At 41.9% G+C, this 23,286-nt stretch overlaps 2 non-coding genes and 1 pseudogene across 2 annotated transcripts; 1 reads left to right on the top strand and 2 right to left on the bottom strand.

The window, feature by feature from the left end:
• Positions 1-813: 813 nt before the first annotated feature.
• On the bottom strand, positions 814-18,480 carry LOC137335917 (zinc finger protein 271-like; annotated as a pseudogene).
• trnag-gcc (transfer RNA glycine (anticodon GCC)) lies at positions 12,272-12,342 on the top strand. Its single transcript has one exon. It is a non-coding gene; the product is annotated as a tRNA-Gly (tRNA).
• A 985-nt stretch (positions 18,481-19,465) lies between the features above and the next one.
• trnaf-gaa (transfer RNA phenylalanine (anticodon GAA)) lies at positions 19,466-19,538 on the bottom strand. Its single transcript has one exon. It is a non-coding gene; the product is annotated as a tRNA-Phe (tRNA).
• Positions 19,539-23,286: the final 3,748 nt, after the last annotated feature.

Here is a 23,286-nt window from a genome sequence, read left to right as displayed (position 1 = left end):
GCTCGACCCACACTGAGAGGTAAAACCCCAGACGGTTCCTTAGTAAGCATTCCTCTTGTTCCTCGGCATATATTTGTCAGGATACTGAAACCCAGCTTTCTTGCAGTCCACTCCTGGAGGCCCCACTCCGTGAGTCGACAACCTTCAGCAGGGTCAGTGGTGGAGTTCCGCAGTGGGAGTGATCCCAGAGTAACTGTTGGGATCGCCCCCACCCTGTGGATGGTCCGGGTCGTGTATTTTTAGTGATCCTGGTGTCTAACACGCACACATCAATAAAACCGTGAATTCTGGAAACACACTGCAGGTCCTTTTTTATCTGGAGATCCAATGACTGTTGTGTATTTGTACCAGCAGTTAACAGGCTCCTGGGAACTCCTCCCTCTGCTATTTTAACGCAGACTTTAACTCATTTATTTTAACGGGATTAATTAAATGAGTTAACACCTGCCTTAAATGGTGGACTCAGGACTGTCACTCAAACAGGTGAAATCTCCATAGAATAATTACCACAGTCATTTTTAGACTGGATGCCTCACAGTGACTTTACTGTCAGTGAAGAGAGACGAGAAAGGCCAAAGTGCCGTTTGCCCCTCTCAGTGTGGCCCTGAAGGACTGTGTCCAGGCTGAAGTTCTGTTCCCCCCGGACGATCCTCCCCCCAGATTGTCCTTTCTCAGCTCCAGTCAGGTGATGCTAAACACTCAGGTGGGAAAGACCAAAATCTACAACAAGGTGTTGAAAATAAAGCTGATTTATTTAAGAGATATCCAGAATATTAAACTCCAGCCCAGTTATAGGGGTTATTGACATCAGCAGAAACAAACCCCAACTGTCAGAATGAACATGGTTCAGTCGTGGATGGGATTAACAGCAGAATCCAACCCCTGCAGTCATATGTGAACTCGCTGGTGTCTCAGCACGTGTGATGACTGAGTGAATCCCTTCCCACACACGGAGCAGGTGAACAGTCTCTCCCCAATGGGAGTGAGTTGATGTGTCAGCAGTTCATTTCTGCTTTTAAAGCTCTTCTCATAGTCAGTGAATTAAAAGGTCACTCAATAGTGTGAACAAGTTGATGTTTCAGAAGGTGGGATGATTGAGTGAATCTCTTCCCACACTCAGAGCAGGTGAACAGTCTCTCCCCAGTGTGAGTGCGTCGATGTCTCAGCAGTTCGTTTCTGATTTTAAATCTCTTCCCAAAGTCAGAACATTTAAAGGTCTCTCATCAGTGTGAACTCGCTGGTGTCTCAGCAGGGTGGATGACCGAGTGAATCCCTTCCCACACACGGAGCAGGTGAACGGCCTCTCCCCAGTGTGAGTGCGTCGATGTGTCAGCAGTTCGTTTCTGATTTTAAATCTCTTCCCAAAGTCAGAACATTTAAAGGTCTCTCATCAGTGTGAACTCGCTGGTGTCTCAGCAGGGTGGATGACCGAGTAAATCTCTTCTCACACAAGGAACAGGTGAATGGCCTCTCCCCAGTGTGAGTGCGCTGGTGTGTCAGCAGATCAATTTTTCTTTTAAATCTCTCCTCACAATCAGAACATTTAAAAGGTCTCTCATCAGTGTGAACTCGCTGGTGTGACAGAAGGCTGGATGACCGAGTAAATCTCTTCTCACACAAGGAACAGGTGAACGGCCTCTCCCCAGTGTGACTGCGTTGGTGTCTCACCATTTCGTTTCTGATTTTAAATCTCTTCTCACAGTCAGGACATTTAAAAGGTCTCTCATCAGTGTGAACTCGCTGGTGTTGCAGAAGGTGTGATGAATGAGTGAATCTCTTCTTACACACAGAGCAGATGAGCGGTCTCTCCCCAGTGTGAACTCGCTGGTGTATCAGCAGGTTGGATGACCAAGTGAATCCCTTCCCACACACGAAGCAGGTGAATGGCCTCTCCCCAGTGTGAACTCGCTGGTGTGACAGAAGGTGGGATGACCGAGTGAATCCCTTCCCACACACGAAGCAGGTGAATGGCCTCTCCCCAGTGTGAACTCGCTGGTGTGATACAAGGTCTGATGACCGAGTGAATCCCTTCCCACACGCAGAGCAGGTGAACGGCTTCTCCCCAGTGTGACTGCGTTGGTGTGTCAGAAGATTAATTTTGCTTTTAAATCTCTTCTCACAGTCAGAACACTTAAAAGGTCTCTCATCAGTGTGAACTCGCTGGTGTCTCAGCAGGTTGGATGACCAAGTAAATCTCTTCTCACACACGGTGCAGGTGAACGGCCTCTCCCCAGTGTGAATGCGTTGGTGTCTCAGTAGTTCGTTTCTGGTTTTAAATCTCTTCCCACAGTCAGAACATTTAAAAGGTCTCTCATCAGTGTGAACTTGCTGGTGTTGCAGAAGGTGTGATGAATGAGTGAATCTGTTCTTACACACGGAGCAGGAGAACGGCCTCTCCCCAGTGTGAGTGCGTTGGTGTCTCAGTAGTTCGTTTCTGGTTTTAAATCTCTTCCCACAGTCAGAACATTTAAAAGGTCTCTCATCAGAGTGAACTCGCTGGTGTCTCTGTAGGTGGGATGACCGAGTAAATCTCTTCTTACACACGGAGCAGGTGAACGGCCTCTCTCCAGTGTGAACTCGCTGGTGTGTCAGCAGGGTGGATGACCGAGTGAATCCCTTCCCACAAACGGAGCAGGTGAACGGCCTCTCCCCAGTGTGAGTGTGTTGGTGTGTCAGCAGGTTACTTTTGCTTTTAAACCTCTTCTCACAGTCCGAACATTTAAAAGGTCTCTCATCAAAGTGAAATCGCTGGTGTGTCAGGAGGGTGTATGACTGAGTGAATCCCTTCCCACACACGGAGCAGGTGAACGGTCTCTCCCCGGTGTGATTGCGTCGATGAATTTCCAGCTTTGAAGGGGAATTGAATCCCTTCCCACAGTCCCCACATTTCCACGGTTTCTCCGTGGTCCGGGTGTCCTTGTCTCTCTCCAGTTTGGATGATCAGTTGAAGCCTCGTCCACACACAGAACACGTATACGGTTTCTCCCCGCTGTGAATGGTGTAATGTTTTTTCAGGCTGTGTAACTGGTTAAAGCTCTTTCCACAGTCAGTGCACTGGAACACTCTCACTCGGGTGTGTGTGTCTCGGTGCTTTTCCACTCACACTGATGTTTGAAATCTTCTCCCAGAGATAGAACAGACAAACATTTCTCCTTCCACATTCAAAAGCCGATGATATTCAGGTCCTGATGAATCGAGTGACTCTGTCAGATCGTGACGTGATCTTTGGTTTGAGTTTCCTGTCTGCAAATCCTCCCCTTCTAATACCCTGTAAAAGGAGTTTATAAAAGTTATCACTGTTAATACAGGATAAAAATTCAGATCAGATAACTCTACTTTCTATGGAACATTCTTTACTCTCTTATTCCTCAAAGCTGTAAATCCCCGTCCCACACACTCTCCCTGCTCCCTGTGCTGAAATCCAAACCCATCGCATCATCTTTCAGTGGCCCTAAACCCTGAGTGAAAGGGTGAGAGGAATGTGAGAGTGAGTGTGAGAGAGTGCATGTGAGAAAGTGCATGTGACAGAGTGAATGTGAGAGAGTGAATGTGAGTACAGCAGTGGGCTCGGTGTGGAGAATGAAGTGGGGCAGGAGGAGCATATTTCAGTGGGGCAGCAGTGATCATAATCTTATTCGGTTTCGAACAGTTATGGAAAAGGACAGGGGACAGTCAAATGTGAAAATTCTTAACTGGAGGACGGCTAATTTCATGAGTCAAAAAGGGATCTTGTCCAGGTGAATTGGTGTCAAAAATTGGCAGGCAGAACAGTAATTGAACAGTGGGAGGCCTTCAAGGAGGAGTGGGTTGAGAGTGGACAGATTCCCACGAGGAGGAACGGAATGGCATCCAGAGCTGGAGCTCCCTGGATGAATGAAGATATAGAAAATACCATTTCTCCTTCATTTACAGATGCTCCCTGACCAATCACCATTTCTCCTTCATTTACAGACGCTCACTGACCGATCACCATTTCTCCTTCATTTACAGACGCTCCCTGACTGATCACTATTTCTCCTTCATTTACAGACGCTCACTGACCGATCACCATTTCTCCTTCATTTGCAGACGCTCCCTGACTGATCACCTTTTCTCCTTCATTTACAGACGCTCACTGACCGATCACCATTTCTCCTTCATTTACAGACGCTCCCTGACCGATCACCAGTTCTCCTTCATTTACACACACTCCCTGACTGATCACTATTTCTCCATCATTTACACACACTCCCTGACCGATCACCATTTCTCCTTCATTTACAGACGCTCCCTGACCGATCACCATTTATCCTTCATTTACTGACTCTCCCTGACCGATCACCGTTTCTCCTTCATTTACACACACTCCCTGACCGATCACCATTTCTCCTTCATTTACAGACGCTCCCTGACCGATCACTATTTCTCCTTCATTTACAGACGCTCCCTGAGAATTCCCAGTTTACACCGCGCATGCGCGGGGCCGCGGCCTTTTGTTGAGAGTTGGTCCGGAGCGAAACGGGAGAAACCGGAAACCGGCGGGTAGTGAGGGGGGATAATGTTCACTGTTTTATATTCGGGTCTGGGGCCGCACTCGGGGTTTGTGAAGCCTGAGCCTGGGCCTGAGCCCGGACCCGGGCCCCGGGGTTTATTGATCCTCTTGCTCCGATCCTCTCACCTGCACCGAACGCGCTCCTCCCGCAGCCTCCACTGACCGCGCATGCTCAGGACACACTGCCCGATAATGAGTCACTACTGCGCCTGCGCGCTGTGCTCCACTGATTCAGATAGGGCACAATCTTTACCGCGCTGCATGCTGGGTGGTACAGCCGCCATTGATGTTCTTAAAATCTGGGCCAAAAGCAAAGACATTGGATGCAGAGAGATCGCGTTTGGACCTCGGATGAAGGAACAGAGTATCTTGTGGCAAATTTGCTGATGATACAAAGATAGGTGGAAAAGCAAGTTGCGATGAGGATACAAAGTATCTGTGAAGGTATGTTAACAGGTTAAAGGAATGGGCAAAAAATTGGCAGATGGAATATAATGTGGGAAAATGTGAAGTCATCCACTTTGGGGAGAAAAAATAAAAAAACAAATTATTATTTGAAAGGGGAAATACTACAAAATGCTGCGGTCCAGAGGGATCTGGGTGTCCTCGTGCATGAAACACAAGAAGTCAACATACAGGTGCAGCAGGTAATCAATAATTCAAAAGTTTAATATATTATATAAATAGTTCAATAGTTTAATTTACTATATAAATAATTGAATTATTTAATTTATTGTATAAATTATTCAAGTGTTTAATTTATTACATGTATAATTTAATAGTTTAATTCATTATATAAATAATCCATTGTTTAATTTATTATATGAAGAATTCAATAGTTTAATTGATTATATAAGTAATTAAATAGTTTAATTTATTATATAAGTTATTGAGTCGTTTTATTTAATGTATAAATAATTCAATTGAATAATTTATTATATAAATAATTCAATTGTTAAATTTATTCTCTCAATAATTCAACAGCTAATTCATTATATAAATAATTCAAGCGTTTAATTCATGATATAAATAAACGAATTGTTTAATTTACGATATTAATAATTTATTAGATAAACAATTTAATTGTTTAATTCATTAAATAATTCACGTGTCAAATTTATTATATAAATAATTAAAGTGTTTAAATTATTATATAAATTAAATTGTTCTTTTATTGTATAGATAATTCAAGTGTTTAATTATATAAATAACTCAATAGTTCAATTCATTATATAAATATAATAATTGTTTAATTTATGATACAAATAATTCAATTGTTTAAATTATTATGTGAACAATTCAAGTGTTTAATTTATGATATAAAAAATTAAATAGTTCAACTCATTATATAATCAATTGTTTAATTTATTATGTAAAGTCTAGTGTTTCATTTATTAATTAAATTGTTTCTTTATTATATAAATGATTCAATTGTTTAATTTATTCTCTAAATAATTCGATTGATTAAATTATATAAATAATCCAATAGTTTAATTTATTGTGTCAATAATTGAATTGTTTAATTTATTATATAAATTATTCAAGTGTTTAATTTATGATATGAATAATTCAAATGTTTCATTTATTATAAAGAGAATTCAATAGTTTAAATTATTCGATTGATTAATTTATTATAGAAATAACCAAGAGTTTAATTTATTATATAAAACATTCAACAGCTAAATTTATTATATAAAAAAATCAATAGTTTAATTCATCATCTAAATTGTTCAAGTGTTTTATTTTATATAAATAATTCAATAGTTTAATATATTATATAATTAATAAACTGTTTAATTTTTTGTTTAATTAATTGAATTGTTTAATTTAGTATATAAATAATTCAATTGATAAATATATTAGATACATAATTCAGTAGTTTAATTATATAAATAATTCAAGTGTATAATTCACTATATAAATAGTTCAGTTGTTTAATTTATTATATAAATAATTCAATTGGTGAATTTATTATACAAATAAACAAGTGTTTAATTTATTATATGAAACAGTCAAGTGTATAATTTATTACAAAAATAGTTCAATTGTTTACTTTATTATTTAAACATTTCAAGTGTTTAATTTATTATCTAAATAATTCACTAGTTTAATTTGTTAAATAAATAATTTAAAGGTTTTGTTTATTATATAAATAATTCAATAGTTTAATTCATAATATCAATAATCAATTATTTAATTTCTTACATAACTACTTCAGTTGTTAAATTAAACTATTGAATTATTTATATAATAAACAAAACCTTTAAATTATTTATTTAACAAATTAAACTAGTGAATTATTTAGATAATAAATTAAACACTTGAAATGTTTAAATAATAAAGTAAACAATTGAACTATTTTTGTAATAAATTATACATTGATATTATGAATTAAACAATTATTCAATAGTTTAATTCATAATATCAATAATCAATTATTTAATTTCTTACATAACTACTTCAGTTGTTAAATTAAACTATTGAATTATTTTTATAATAAATTAATCATCTAAATAATTCAACTGATGAAATTATTATACAAATAAACAAGTGTTTAATTTATTATCTAACTTTATTGTTTAATTTATTATCTAAAGAAGTCAATTGCTTAATTTATTAGATAAATAACTCAATAGTTTAGTTTACTGTATAAACAATTGAAGTGTTTAATTTACTATATAAATTATTGAAGTGTTTAGTTTATCAAAAATAATTCTACAGCTTAATATATTACATAAATAATACAAGTGTTAAATTTATTATATAAAGAAACAATTGTTTATTTTATGATATAAATAATTCAAGTGTTTCATTTATTATGTAAATAATTCAAGTGTTTCATTTATTATATAAAAAATCAAGTGTTAAATTTATTATGTAAATAATTGAACTGATTATTTGATTATCTAAATAATTCAATAGTTTAATTTATTATATGAATTAGCAAGTGTTTAATTTATTATGTAAATGATTCAAGTGTTAAAATTATTATATAAAGACGTCAAGTGTTTAAATTATATAATTAATTCAAAGGTATAATTTATGATATAAATAATTCAAGTGTTTCCATTTTATAAATAAATCAAGTGTTTAATTTGTTATACAAAGATTCAAGTGTTTATTTTATCATATTAGTAATCCATTATTTAATTTATTTTATGAAGAATTCAAAAGGTTATTTATTATATCAATAATCAATTGTTTAATTTATTATATAAAGAAGACTAGTGTTTAATTTATTATATAAATAGTTCAAGTGCTTAATTTATTATATAAATAATTCAATAGTTCAATTCAGTATATAATGAATTGTTTAATTTACTATATAATGTCAGGTGTTTCATTTATAAAATTGTTTAATTTATTATATAAATTATTCAAGCATTTAATTTATTTTATAAATACTTCAAATGTTTCATTTATTACAAAGAGAATTCAATAGTTTAAATTATCTAAGTAATTCGATTGATTAATTTATTATATAAATAATCAAGACTGTAATTTATTGCATAAATAATTCAATAGCTTAATTCATTGCATGAATAATTCAGTAGTTTAGTTCATTATATCGATAATTGAATTGTTTAATTTATGATATAAATTATTCAAGTGTTTCATTTATTATATGAATAATTCAAGTGTTCCATTTATTATATAAATAATAATTTTAAAAATTTATTATACAAAGAAGTCAAGTGTTCAAATTATTATACAAATAACTCAATAGTTTAATTTACTGTATAAATAATTGAATTGTTTAATTTATTATATAAATAATTGAAGTGTTTAATTTATTATATAAATAATTCAATGGTTTAATTTGATACAATAATCCATGGGCTCGATTTTACCGTCGGGTTTCCTGTGGGTTTCCAGCGGGGGGGCCCCGAAAATCCCGATATCCAGGCACGTGACCGGATCGCGCCAAAATCCCGACCACTTCCGGGTTCCCCGATGACGTGCGGGGGGTGCGAGCGCAGCCCCCGCTGGAGGGAATCCCGCAGGCAATTAAAGCCAGCGGGATGCCACTTGAGTGTATTTACTTTGGTTGTTCAGGTCATTAACTGACCTGATTAAGGGACTGTGTGTGATTTTGGATAAACATGGGACTGTTTCACACACTGGGGGAAACAATCCCAGTTGAAATGGACGTGTTGCAGCCGTCAGCCTGTGGCAGCTGCAACGGTCAATTTGACAGGTGGGGTGGGGGGAGACCCTCAGCCATTGCAGGAGGCCGCTCTGTCACTTGGGACAAAGTTTGGCCTCCACCACCCTCCTCCTGATGGTCGAAGTCACCAACCTGCACACTTACCCCGGGGTCCGGAGACATGTATCTACATTGCGGACCCCCTCAGATGTACATCTTGCAGATGGGGGCCGCCGTAGCTGCAGTCATGACCTCCTCGGAGGGCGAACGGCATCACCAGCCTCGCCATCCACGCCGTCCACCTCTGACACGTGGAGCTCCACAACAGAGTGCTGTGACACATCCACCTGCACAGCAGGAGGGAGGGCTACCGCAGAGAGAGATGCGTCGCAGAGGGCACTACCCTCGCCACAGGATCCACAGACCGAGGCTCAGCTTCCTGTACCTCTCTGCGCAGCGGTGCACACGGAGGCTCAGAGTCACTCGACATGTAGCCGTGGACATCTGCAGCCTCTTTTATGCCGAGCTGCTCCTGGCTGGCCCGTGCACCAGCTTCCTACCTGTCGCTGTCAAAGTCACCACTGCCCTCCCGAACTTCTGCTCCACAGCCTTCCAGGCTGCAACCGGGGACATCCACGATGTCTCTCAGTCGTCTGCGCAGAAGGGCCCTGCAAATACACCTACACCCACTCTGCAGTGACACACTGGGTGGCATCAGTGGTGGGTCGTCATAGGGATACCCAGGAGCGGGCATTATTGCAAAAACCGGACAGGATTCGCGAAGACATGGCAGTAGTGGTGCCAATATAATGTGTGATGTGAGTTGTTCTTTAATTCAATAGAAGTAAGAACCAAGACAATCCCTCAAACACCCTTGTGCATCCCCTTCATGCTCACGACACGTTTGCCTTACGCTGCCTACTGCACATATGTGATGCATGCCCTGTGGCTGCAGCACAGGTGGTGGCAGGTTGAGTGAGGCTGGCCGTGAGAGAGATGCACGAGAGGGTGAGTATGGGATAGAGCCATGAGATTGTATGAGGATTGGGTTGCGTGGCAGTGGCGGGGTCAGTACTCGCGAGGTGAGTAGGTGCAGGTAAGTTGAGGATGAGGTTTGAGTGGGTATGAGGGGTCATGTGACAGAGTAGTGTTGGCAGTGCCGAAGGAGATGTGGGGTGGGGTCAGTGTTGTGGCAGGCGGAGTGTAGGGGAAAGACTACGTGTTCTCACTGTTGCTGACCTACTGAGGTCATTGGAGCGCCTCCTGCACTGTATGCAGGTGGGCGATATGTTTGTGGCGCAGGTGACCCCCTCTGCCACCTCGAGCCAGGCCTTCTTGGTGGCAGAGGTGGGCCGCTTCCTCCCGCCCGCCGGGGGGAAGATCTCTGTCCTCCCCATCCTCCTCACCCCATCTAATGATACCTGGGGTGAGGCATCATTAAACTGGGAGCAGCCTTCCCCCTGGGCTGCTCCATGATGTAATTTTTGCTGTTTGTGGCAGCATCTGTCAGTGGAGGACTGCCCCTTTAAATAGAGCGCCTCCAGCTGACAGATCTTACTGCGCATGCGCAGCCCGCCCAACGCGCTGATCAGCATCGGGGAACCCGGAGGAGCAGGTCAGTGGATCCAATTAATTTCACCGCGCCCGCTGGCCGCCCCGCCGAGTACCCGCACCCCTGGTAAAATCGGGCCCATTTTATTTACTTCACGTGTGTTGCGCCTTGGAAACTTCCGCACTCTGTCCTCTGGAGCTCAAGCATTCTCTGGACAGAATTCAATTCGACCAACAGCAAAACCGAAAAGATGTCGGAAGCTAATTGGTGACTTTTCACTAAAAGCAGTGAAACAGCATGGATCGTGCGGGATTTGAAGCTGAGATCTTGCGGATAGCGCCTAGCATAACCTTCATAAGCGAGAATAATATCCCGAAACAAACGAACCGCTAATACTAAAAACGTGCAGCCAATTTAAAGGTGTGCTGCCTCCCACAGCCGATCTGCCATTCTTTCAGACCTCTTCTGTCCATTCAATCTCGTTTTATATTCCGGTACCCAGCAAGATCAAGTTGTGCATTAACTACTTCCAGTCACCAATATTAGTCTCCCTTTACCAAATTGGTTTCGACTGTACGACTTGAATTATGAAGTAAGACGTTTCAGAATTAGTTGCTCTTAAACTACATTGCTTGGGAGGAGACTGAGAGATGTAGAGAAACAGCAGAACAGTGGAGTGAATGTCCACAGATCCCAGAAGGTAGCAGAACAGGTCGATAAGGTGGTTAAGAAGCCATCAAGTATAAACTCCTTTATTAGCGGCGGCATAGAATATAGGAGCAGGGAGGTTATGGTAGAAATTTATAAAACAATAGTTAGGCCACAGCAAGAATACTGCGTACAGGTGTGGTCACCACATTACAGGAAATATGTGATTGCACGAGAAAGGGTACAAAGGAGATTTACGACAATGTTGCCAATCTGGAGAATTTTAGCTATGAGATTAGATTGGATAGGCTGGGGTTGTTTGCTTCGGAACTGAGGAGGCTGTTGGGAGATTTAATTGAGGTGTATACAATTATGACGATCCGAGATAGAGTGAATAGTAAGGACCTATTTCCCTTAACAGAGAGGTCAATAATCAGGATACATGGATCTAAGGTAATTAGTGGAAGGATTAGAGGGGAGCGAAATAATTTTTTTCCACCCAGAGGGTGATGGGTGTCGGGAAATCACTGCCTGAAAGGGTGGGAGAGGCGGAAACCCTCATCGCATTGAAAAATAAAAACTTCAATATGCACGTGAAGATCCGTAACCTACAAGATCAGGGACCAATCGCTGGAAAGTGAGATGAGGCTCGGTACCGATTTTTCGGCCGGCACAGGAACGATGTGCAGAATGGCTTCCTTCTGTGGTGTAACTTTCGAGGATTCTATGATATGAATGCCGTCTGCCTCGGCATCGTGATAATATGCACTCTCCCATAAGTATACTTTAATCAAATTGGTGCTTTGTTTCACTGTGAGAGCGAAGAGACATAAGTGTGTTGACATTGGCTGCTGCAACTGGGTTGCACCTTTACTTTTGCTGCCGTCTCAGTACTTTTCATTACCTTCTCTCCTGGTGTTGCAGTTTCGTTCAGCCTTCGCCGTTCAGGAAGCCTGAGAAGTCTATCAGGGGACACACAGAGAGGCAAGAGACAGAGACAGGGAAAGATAGAGGGATGCATGCAAGGAAAATAAAGAGTATAAATGTCAGGTTTTTCAATCTAGCAGAATTCAAGTTACAGATTGGGAGATATTGCTTCTCGGTCTTGAAATCTTGGAAGATAAGATTGCACGCCCAATTAAAAGCACCGGCCACGTTGAAGTATCTCTCATGATGGGAGAGAGGTAAATGTGGTCAATTAATTCCACTTAATGTATTTGAGCATTGAAGAGATCTTTAAACCGTAGCACTGCGAACAGAATTGAAACCTCGGCAGGAAAACCCCATTGGAGTTTTGAGACCACCGCTTGAACCAATCGTTCATCGCAGCTGTAAACGGCATGTTCGTTCAGACAGGATTCCATAGAGAAACATGCAGCTGTTGTATAAGCCAGCATTGGTGGTTCAGGGGTAGAATTCTCGCCTGCCACGCGGGAGACCCGGGTTCGATTCCCGGTCAATGCACGATCATTTTGCATTCTGCACCAAGGAGGAACTTCGGAAGAGGAGTCTGGTGTTTGGTCCTTCCATCCTGTTCCGCAACTGAATGAGATCATGGCTGAGTTGTGACCAAACTCTCTGTGCCCGCCTGAGCCCCAGATCTCGAAATACCTTTGGTCAGCAAAAATCTCTCAATCACGGGTTTGAAATTAACAATTGAGCTCGCGTCAACTGCCGTTTGTTGAAGAGACTGCCACAATTCTACCTCCCTTTGCTTGTGGACAGTTGTCCCAAATTCACTTCTGAAAGTCTGACTCCAATTTTTAGGCTATGCGCCCAAGTCCGAGACAGCCCAACGAGCGGAAATAGTTTCTATATAAATAACTCATCAGTTCCTCTTAATATCTTGATAATTTCGATCACATCAGCCCTTAATCTACTATATTGCAGGGAATACAACCATAGTTTGTGTAATCTCTCCTAGCAATTTAACGCTTCGTGTCCAGTTATCATTCTAGTAAATCTACACTGCACTCCCTCCAAGGACAGTATATCCTTTCAAAGGAGCGGTGCCCAGAACTAAACACAGTACTCCAGGTGTGGTCCAACCAGAGCTTTGTGTAGCTCTAGAATAATGTCTATTCCCTTGTATTCTCGTCCTCTAAATATGTAGGCCACCATTCCATTAGCCTTTTTGATAATTTCCTGTACCTGCCCATGACATGTTAATGATCTATGTACATGGACACCTAAGTTCTTTTGGAACTCCGCAGTTTCGAATTTTTCACCTTTTGTAAGGTATTCTTACCTATTTTTGTGAGGTCCAAAGTGGATGACCTCAAACTTGCCAAAATTGAAATCCATTCCCCACGGTTTTGGCCATTCATTTATTATATTAATGTATCTCTGGAATGTTATGCTTTTATCTACACTGCTCACAACGCTGCCCATTTTGGGGCCATCGGCAAACTTCGATATGTCGTTCTCTAACCCGTCATCTAATATCAATGAGACCGCCTGACCTGGGGGAAATTCACATTCAGCATCAATCTCTTCATCATCTTGAGACATTTTATTTACTTTACATGTGTTGCGTCTTGGGAACTCCATCACTCTGTCCTCTGGAGCTCAAACATGCTCTGCATGTAATTCAATCCTACCAACAGCAATACTGAGAAGATGTCAGAAGCCAATTGGTGTCATTTCACTCAAAGTAGTGGGACAGCAAGGCTCATCGGGGATTTGAACCCGGAACTTCTTGGATATTAATCAACAAAAGCCCCAAAGCGAGAATCATGCATCTGGATCAACCAAGCGCTGTTGCTTGCTTCGTGCAGCCAGTGTAAAGTTTCGCTGTCTCACAAAGCAGATCAGCCATCCTTTCAGAACTTTTCTATCCATCCAATCTCGTTTTCTATTCCGGTATGCAGTAATATCAAGTTGTACACTAACTATTTAGTGTCACCAATATTCGTTTCCCTTTAAGAAATTGGTTTCATCTGTCCGACTTGTATTATCAAGTAAGACGTTTCAGAATTGGTTGCTTTGAAACTACATTGCTTTGGAGGATACTGAGAGGTGTTGATGAAAAGAGGGACCTTGGAGTGCATGTCCACAGATCCCTGAAGGTAAGAGGACAGGTAGTTAAGGTGGTTAAAAAGGCATACAAGATACTTTCCTTTATTAGCCGAGGCATAGAATGTAAGAGCAGAGAGGTTATGGTAGAAATTTATGAAACTACAGTTAGGCCACAGCAAGAATACTGCATACAGTTGTGGTCACCACATTGCAGGAAAGATGTGATTGCACTAGAGATGGTACAGAGGAGATTTACGACACTGTTGACAGAACATGAGAATTTTAGCTATGAGATTAGATTGGATAAGCTGGGGTTGTTTGCTTTGGAACTGAGGAGGCTGTTGGGAGATTTAATTGAGGTGTATATAATTAAGAAGGGCCTAGATAGAGTGGATAGTAAGAACCTATTTACCTTAGCACGGATGTCAATAATCAAGTTACATAGATCTAGGATAATTGGTAGAAGGATTAGAGGGGAGCGGTAGATTTTTTTCCACCCAGCAGGTGGTGGGGGTCTGGAAATCACTGCCTGAAAGGGTGGGAGAGGCAGAAACCCTCATCGCATTGAAAAATAAAAACTTCAATATGCACGTCAAGACCCGTAACCAACTGGATTAGGGACCAAACGCTGGAAATTGGGATGAGGCTTGGTACAGCTTTTTCGGCCGGCACTGGCACGATGTGCAGAATGGCTTCCTTCTATCGTCTAACTTTCTAGGATTCTATGTTATGATTGCCGTCTGTCTCGGCATCGTGATAACATACACTCTACCATAAGTATACTTCAATCAAATTGGTGCTTTGTTTCACTGTGAGAGCGAAGAGACTGAAGTGTGTAGACAATAGCTGCAGCAGCTGGGTTGCACCTTTACTTTTCCAACCGTCTCAGTGCCTTTTTTTACACTTCTCTGCTGGTGTAGCAGGTGAGATGAGCCTTCGCCGTTCAAGGAAGTCTGAGAAGTCTATCAGGGGTCACACAGAGAGACAAGAGACAGAGACAGGGAAAGATGGAGAGATGCATGCAAATAAAATAAAGAGTATAAATGTCAGGTTTTGCAAACTAGCAGAATTTAAGTTAGAGATTTGGAAAGATTCCTTCTCGGGTCTTGAAATCTTAGAAGAGAAGACTGGACGACCGTTTAAAAGCACCGGCCACTTTTGAAGTGTCTCTCATGCTGAGAGAGAGGTAAACGCGGTCAATTAATTCCATTTAATGTATTTGAGCATTGAAGAGATCTTTAAGCCGAAGCACTGCGAGCCGAATTCAAACCGAGGCAGGGAAACCCCATTGGAGTTTTGAGACAACAGCTTTGACCACTCGGCCATCGCAGCTGCAAAACGGCATGTTCGTTCAGACAGGATTCCATTTAGAAACATGCAAGCACTACACAAGCCAGCATTGGTGCTTCAGGGGTAGAATTCTTGACTACCACGCGGGACACCCGGGTTCGATTCCCAGCCAATGCACGATCATTTTGCATTCGGCACCAAGGAGGAACTTCGGAACAGGAGTTTGGTGTTTGGTCCTTCCAGCCTGTTCCGCAACTCAATGAGATCATGGCTGAGTTGTGACCGAACTCCCTGAACCCGCCTTAGTCCCATATCTCTAAATACCTTTGGTTAACAAAAATCTCTCAATCACGAGTTTGAAATTAACAATTTAGCTCGCATCAACTGCCGTTTGTGGAAGAGACTTCTACCTCCCTTTGCTTGTCGAAGTGTGTCATAACTTCACTCCTGAAAGTCCTGACTCTAATGTTTAGGCAATGCCCCCAAGTCCTAGAGACCTCAACCAGCGGAAATAGTTTCTTTGCAACTACCCCATCAGTTCCTCTTAATACCTTGATAATTTCGATCACATCAGCCTTTAATCGACTAAATTGCAGGGAATAGAACCATAGTTTGTGTAATCTCTCCTAGCAATTTAACGCTTAGAGTCCAGGTATCATTCTGGTAAATCTACACTGCACTCCGTCCAAGGACAGTATATCCTTCCTAAGGTGCGGTGTCCAGAACTGAACAGAGTACTCCAGGTTTGGTCCAACCAGAGCTTTGTGTAGCTCTAGAATAACGTCCATTCCCTTTTATTCTAGTCCTCTAAATATATAGGCCACCATTCCATTAGCCTTTTTGATTATTTCCTGTACCTGTCCATGACATGTTATTGATCTATGTACATGGAAACTTAAGTTGCTTTGGAACTCCACAGTTTCGAATTTTTCACCTTTTGTAAAGTATTCTGATCTATCTTTGTGAAGTCCAAAGTGGATGACCTCACACTTGCCAAAATTGAAATCCATTTGCCACGGTTTTGGCCATTCATTTATTATATTAATGTTTCTCTGGAATGTTATGCGTTCATCTACACTGCTTACAACGCTCCCCATTTTGGGGCCATCGGCAAACTTCGATATGTCGTTCTTTATCCCGTCATCTAATATCAATGAGACCGCCTGACCTGGGGGAAATTCACATTCAGCATCAATCTCTTCATCATCTTGAGACATTTTATTTACTTTACATGTGTTGCGCCCTGAGAACTTCAGCACTCTGTCCTCTGGTGCTCAAACATGCTCTGCATGTAATTCAATCCTACCAACAGCAATACTGAGAAGATGTCAGAAGCCAATTGCTGTCTTTTCACTCAAATTAGTGGGACATCAAGGCTCATCGGGCATTTGAACGTTGAACTTTCGGATATTAATCAACTGAAGCCCCTCAGCGAGAATCATGCATCTGGATCAACCAAGAGCTGTTACTTGCTTCGTGCAGCCAGTGTAAAGTTTCGCTGTCTTCCAAAGCTGGGGGTGCGACTGCACACCGACCTCTACCACCTAGAAGGACAAGAGCAGCAGGCACATGGGAACAACACCACCTGCACGTTCCCCTCCAAGTCACACACCATCCCGACTTGGAAATATACCGCCGTTCCTTCATCATCGCTGGGTCAAAATCCTGGAACTCCCTTCCGAACAGCACAGTGGGAGAACCGTCACCACACAGACTGCAGCGGATCAAGAAGGCGGCTCACCACCACCTTCTCAAGGGCAATTAGGGATGGGCAATAAATGCCGGCCTCGCCAGCGGCGCCCACATCCCATGAACGAATATAAATAAAACTCCGCCATGCTCTATGCCAGTGTGATCCGATAGAAATTGCTGACAAGCTGCAGGTGTGGCTTTGGCGATACCCTTTGAGCCACATGAAGGGATTTAAGTAGAAAACATTTTACACACACACAATATACAGTGAGATGTACTTCATATGTTTATACCTCATAACACACATCTCCCACCATTCAGTACCCGAGGAAGTAAATTCCTCACAACGATCAAAACACTCGCACACTCTGCTTTCCATCTTACAATTTTATCAACAACACAAGAAAGGGTTAAAGTTCACATGCATACGTCATGCAAATTTTAGTGTTGAGATCACAGGCACAAAGTCTGTGCCCATTACTCATGTTTTTATTTAATAATCGCAATTGCAGTTAACTACTTCTGGATTCCCATTTAGCCAGATGAGGCTATTGTCTATGGTATTGGCCAATACTGCTCAATGCCACAGTGGATTGATTCCACGGGCCGTGTTCTGCTGACCCCCAACAATACACATTCTAACAACAAATAAAAACAAACCTGCCGGGGACGGATGTCGGGTTGGTTTTCTGGAAGGAACAAATCAACTGAGCAGAAAAATCACCTCCAGCCGAGGGCACAAAAATAGTTTTGTAATTGTAAAGGACTGAACGTCAGAAGTGCGATTCAAACCCACACCTCCAAAGGGAAACTACTACCTGAACGCAGTGCCTTAAACCATTCAGTCATCCTGACTCCAAAAGCTTTAGTTTAATGACCCTGATTTTCTCAGGAGGGCCTGATTACCGTTTCACTCTCTCTGGTTCTTGGTAAATCCTGCTGGAAGACCAAGTGACCAGAATGCAATCTCCCCGGATTTTCCTGTGCCCGTGCTCCTGTGTATGTGGAGGTTTGGTCGGGCCGTGGTATTCATTTTCCCAGGGAGAGGCAGCAAAACTCGGTCTGAGACTGCATTCGCTGCTTTCCGTCGGCAGCCGGTGATTGGAGAGAGCAGGGCCGGACAATGTTGCTGTTGTCACGTCCTCACTCACTCGGGGAGCTGGGGAACAGCGGAAAACTGATGAGATTGTTGCTGCGTAAAAAATGCGGCTTCGAGCTGCTGGTATTAACGGAGGCAGCGATGCAGGATCCTTTAATGATCTTTCAAAAATAAACTGAAACCTGTCGGAATATGAAAACAATTTTACTTTAACAGTGATTCCTCCTTTTGAACCTTGTCTGTAAAGAAATATACCGATTTCCTTCAAGCCAATCTCGGTTTTTTGGATATTGTTCAGATGCCTGTTATCGACCGCAGATCAAATGGTGGAATACCAGCCACGCTCAGCTGGCAATGTTTACGGTACATTTTCTTGCTGATAAGAGACACATTCGAAACTTGGAAATGTGAGGCAATGAATGTGAAGGTAAAAGTTACCCAGTCGTCACCAGGTGGGTTTGAATCACCATTTTTTCAGTTAAATAGCCGAAAGCACTATCCATTTGCGCCACAGAGAGATCACATTGTCGATCCTGAATCGGTAATTCACCGAGCTAAAGCTTCAGCTTGCAGCGATCAATATGACAGCTGTCTTACTATCAGTTTACTTTTCCATCATAAAGGGTATGCAGCTTGTGCTGTCTTATTTCTGAAAATCAAACTCCCCTTGCCCCTAAATGCCTGTATGTTGGAAGACTCAGTCCCCCAGTAGTAGAGAGGATTGATTTTTCCAGCTGTGATTCACCATTCTCGATTTCCTTAATATTCAAATTTGCAGAAAATGAGAGGAGTTGAAATGAGCAGGTCCAACGAGCAGGTCTGTGACACTACAGGGTGTCTACAAAGTGGTCTCTTCCACTTACAGTGAAGCGGACGGCGGTTTTCACTGTTAAACCATTAAATGTGACATTAAGAAAAAATGTAACCGAGAAAGACTTGATTTCAGCGCGGTGACACTGGGTCAGAGTAAATTTCAGTTAATGCGATTGCCGAGTGGCGAGAGGGTGGATTTGGAACTCCTGTTCGGCTGCACTACGAGTTGTCCAGATCTGCTTGTAGCGATATTCCCTTCAATTCATCACTGACAGGGACAGTTTGATTCTAAGTTCCTTTTCTCTGGTGCCTGGTGAGATTTCAAAAATAAAGGTGACCGGTGCTTACCCCAAACTCGTCACTTCCACGCTGACAGATACAACGCGGCTCCAATCTGGTTAATTGAGATGAAAACCGAGAGCGATTTCACGGTCGAATGCAAAGGCGAACAAAACTCATTCAAAGAAAGTGCAGGTCACTGAGGTGCCTTGAAATTCCTGATTGTTTGCACTAAACTTCTTCCCAAAGCGTTTGAGATTCAGGTTGAGCGATTTGGGGACTTCTCCCTCTCTGCGAAAATTTCATCCTTGATGTCTCTCTGTTCCATCCCCAATCCGTCAGTGGCGGGTATTAAATTTCACTGAAAAGCAAGGAAGAAAAAACGAAACCAAAAACTGCCGAAACTCGGGATTGAACCAAGGACCTTTAGATCTTCAGTCTAACGCTTTCCCAACTGAGCTATTTCAGCGCCATATCAAAATTTTACTTTATGTCATTGTCTTGGAAGAAAACATAACCCCAGGCGGAATTGCCCCTCCTGTTCATTCCGCAATTCATATAAAAACATCGCACTCATATATACACACCCACAGTTCATGTATAAACATCACACTCATATAGATACACCCATATTTCATACTTAGACATGACGCTCATATATACACGCCCATAGTTCATATATAAACATCGCACTCATATATGTACACCCGCAGATCATATATAAATATCACACTCATATATGCACTCCTATTGTTCATATACAAACATCACACTCATATAGACACACCCACAGTTCATATATAAACATCACACTCATATATACACTCCCACAGTTCATATATAAACATTACGCTCATATACAGACACCCACAGTTCATATATAAACACCGCACTCATATATACACACCCACAGTTCATATATAAACACCGCACTCATATATACACACCCACAGTTCATATATAAACATCGCACTCATATATACACACCCACAGTTCATATATAAATATCACAATCATATATACACACCCACAGTTCATATACAAACACCGCACTCATATAAACACACCCACAGTTCATACATAAACATCACACGCATATATACACACCGACAGTTAATACATAAACATCACACTAATCCAATCAAACCCATACTTCATATAAAAACATCACAATTATACATACAAACCCAGAGTTGATATATAAACATCGCTGTCATATAGAAACTCACACAGTTTATAAAACAACAGCGCACTCACAAATCCACATCCAGTTTATAGGAGGAAGATCGGTACCGACCGCCGGTGGAGCTTTCGGAGTTGGAAAGGCGGAAGCAACAGCGACCGAACAAACTCTGGATCTCATCCTTAACACAGACCGGTAGATCCACCTGTGAAATTACACCGCACTTGGGTATCAGGGAGGGTAATGGGTTCTGAGAAGGGTTCAGAGCTTCTAATGGCTACTTAGTGGCGATGCACTGGCGGCAAGGGGATCTCACAGAGAAAAAAGGAACTTTCAGAGGGCATCTTAGAGTGTAAGGGGATCACAGAGAGGGGACGGGACAGCCAGAGGGCATCAGAGAGTGTAACGGGGCTCGGAGAGGGGAGGGGAAAATCAGAAGGTATCAGAGAATATATTGAGGTCTCAGAGAGGGGAAGGACTGCCAGAGGGTATCAGAGAGATTAAGGACTCTGAGGGAGTATCAGTGGGTGAAGGGCACCCAGCGGGTATCAGAGAGTGTAAAGGGCGCTGACAAGGTTGAAAGAGGACAATGGAATCTCTGAGGGTATCAGAGAAGATAAGGAGCTCAGGGAGAATCAAAGAGGGTAAGGTGGGCTCAGGAGGTATGAGAGAGGCGAATGGATCCAGAGTTGGCATCTTCTAAATATTACACTTTCTCAGCATCAACATTTTTAATAACAGCAAAAATGAAGCCGATTGAAACGGTATCTGCCGTGTCCCATGTGGAGGGAATGAGAAGATAGTATCGGGCGGGACTGGATATTTGGCAACGCTCACGGTTTCCTTTCACACAGCCCAGTGTTTTTTTTTAAATAACTGGATTTCATGAACTGGAGAGAATAGATTGCACTTTGAACCTTTCATCACCCATTGTGAAAAATAGAACACAAAACGTCCAATCTGTGGTTTAAACCCACAGTCCCTGAGATTAGGAATTTCGTGCTTTACCGACTGAGCTAGCCGGGCCAGCGGCAGGGCTCCTTCTCATCCTATTATTGCAGAGAGGCAGGTGGTGACGTTGCTGTAGGGGTTCAGTTTGTCCGACAATCCCAAGGTGGCTGAATCTGAACACCCGCTTTTCATTCTAGAGTCAGTCTGATGCCTTTTACCAGTCGCCCAGCCCCGCGTTGAGCAGGAGAGGAAATTCATTACAGGAGAAGACCATTCAGCCCCTCGAACCTGCTGTCTCATTCAATTAGATCATGAAGTGACCAATAATTCATCAATGTTTCCCCGCCTTGGACTCATATCCCTTGGTAACCGAACCGGAAAAAGATCTATCAATATCAGATTTGAAAATTTGAATTGAGCCTCAATCCACATCCTTTGGGATGAGAGACTTCCAGCTTTCGGCCGAATTTTGTTTGCTAAAGTGATTCCTGATTTCTTGCATGATTAGTCCAGCTCCAATTTCATTTTGGATTCGGCCAACAGAGAGAGAGAAAAAGGCCGTCTTCACCGGAGATTGATCCTTTAGCGATCTCTCACAAATCAACTGAAACCAGTCGGAATGTGAATACCATTTCACTTTTCCAAAATAAAGGGAGTGACATTCATTGTGGAAACAGTCTGATGTCGCTTACTGCAGAAATATCCATGTCAGTGTGAAGGAGCTCGCTTGCAACCTTCGAACCTTCTCTGTCAAGAAGTATTCCGACTTCGTTCAAGCCAACCTCGTTTTTTTGGATATTTTTCATATGCCTGTTATCCAACCGCAGAATAAATGGTGGAAAATCAGACGCACTCAGCTGGCAATGCTTGCGGTACATTTTCTGGCAGACAAGACACACATTCGAACCCAAGAATTTGTGAGACAATGAATGTTAAGGTAAAAGGTTGCCTTCGTGTCCTCTAACGACCAACTTTTCAGTTCGCAGCGAAACGCGCTAACCAATTGCGCCACAGAAACAGAACTTGCAAATGTTCAAGGACTAATTCATCGAGCTGACGCTTCAGGTTGCCGCACTCAATGTAACAGCTTTCTTCCAATCAGTTTACTTTTCCAAAATAAAATGTGTGCAGCTTGCACGAATCAAAATCTGTGCGGTATTATTTCTGAAAATTAAACTCACCTTGCCATTAAACACCTGTATGTTGAAAGACTCAGTCCGCTCGTGGAAGAGAGGATTGATTTTTGAGCTGTGATTCGCCATTCTCTGTTCCAGTAATATTCAGGTTTGCTGAAAATGAGATGAGATGAAATGAGCAGGACAAACCAGCAGGTCTGTGACACTACACGGTGTCTACAAAGTTGTCTCTTGCACTTACAGTGAAGTGGACGACAATTTTCACTCTTAAACCAGTAATTATTATGTTAAGAAAAAATGTGGCCGTGAAAGACTCGATTTCAGCGCGGTGACACGGGCCAGAGTAAAGTTCAGTTCATGCGATTGCCGAGTGGCGAGAGGGTGGATTTGTAACTCCTGTGCGGCTGCGCTGCACATTGTGCAGATCTGTTTGGAGCGATGTTCCCTTCAATTCATCACTTACAGGGACAGTTTGATTCTAAGTTTCTTTTTCCCGGTGCTTGGTGAGAATTCAGAAATAAACGCGACCCGTGCTTAACCCAAACTCGTCACTAACACGTTGACCGATACAAGGCGGCCACACTCTCCACTTCAGTGAGATGAAAGCCGACAGCGATTTCTCGTCGATTCCAATGGCGAAAAAAAGTCATTCAATGAAAGTGCAGGTCATTGAGGTGCCTTTAAATTCCTGATTGTTTACACAGAACTTCTTCCCAAAGCGTTTGAGATACACGTGGGGCGATTTGGGGACTCCTTCTCCCTCTTTGCAAAAGTTTCATCCGCAGCACAAGATCAAAAGTCGAGGGCAAAATGAAACGATTTGCTGAAATTTGAGATCCAGAGAACCAGAATTTAGAGCAAGGTTCTGTTTATTGAGAAAAAGCAGATGAAACATTCATTCCGGAACGATACAGAACCCTATCAGCTCTAAAGGCAACGGTTACCCC

This window comes from Heptranchias perlo, chromosome 20, assembly GCF_035084215.1.
Source record: "Heptranchias perlo isolate sHepPer1 chromosome 20, sHepPer1.hap1, whole genome shotgun sequence".
Classification (NCBI taxonomy): Eukaryota; Metazoa; Chordata; class Chondrichthyes; order Hexanchiformes; family Hexanchidae; genus Heptranchias; species Heptranchias perlo.
This window is presented reverse-complemented; position numbering and strand designations above follow the sequence as displayed.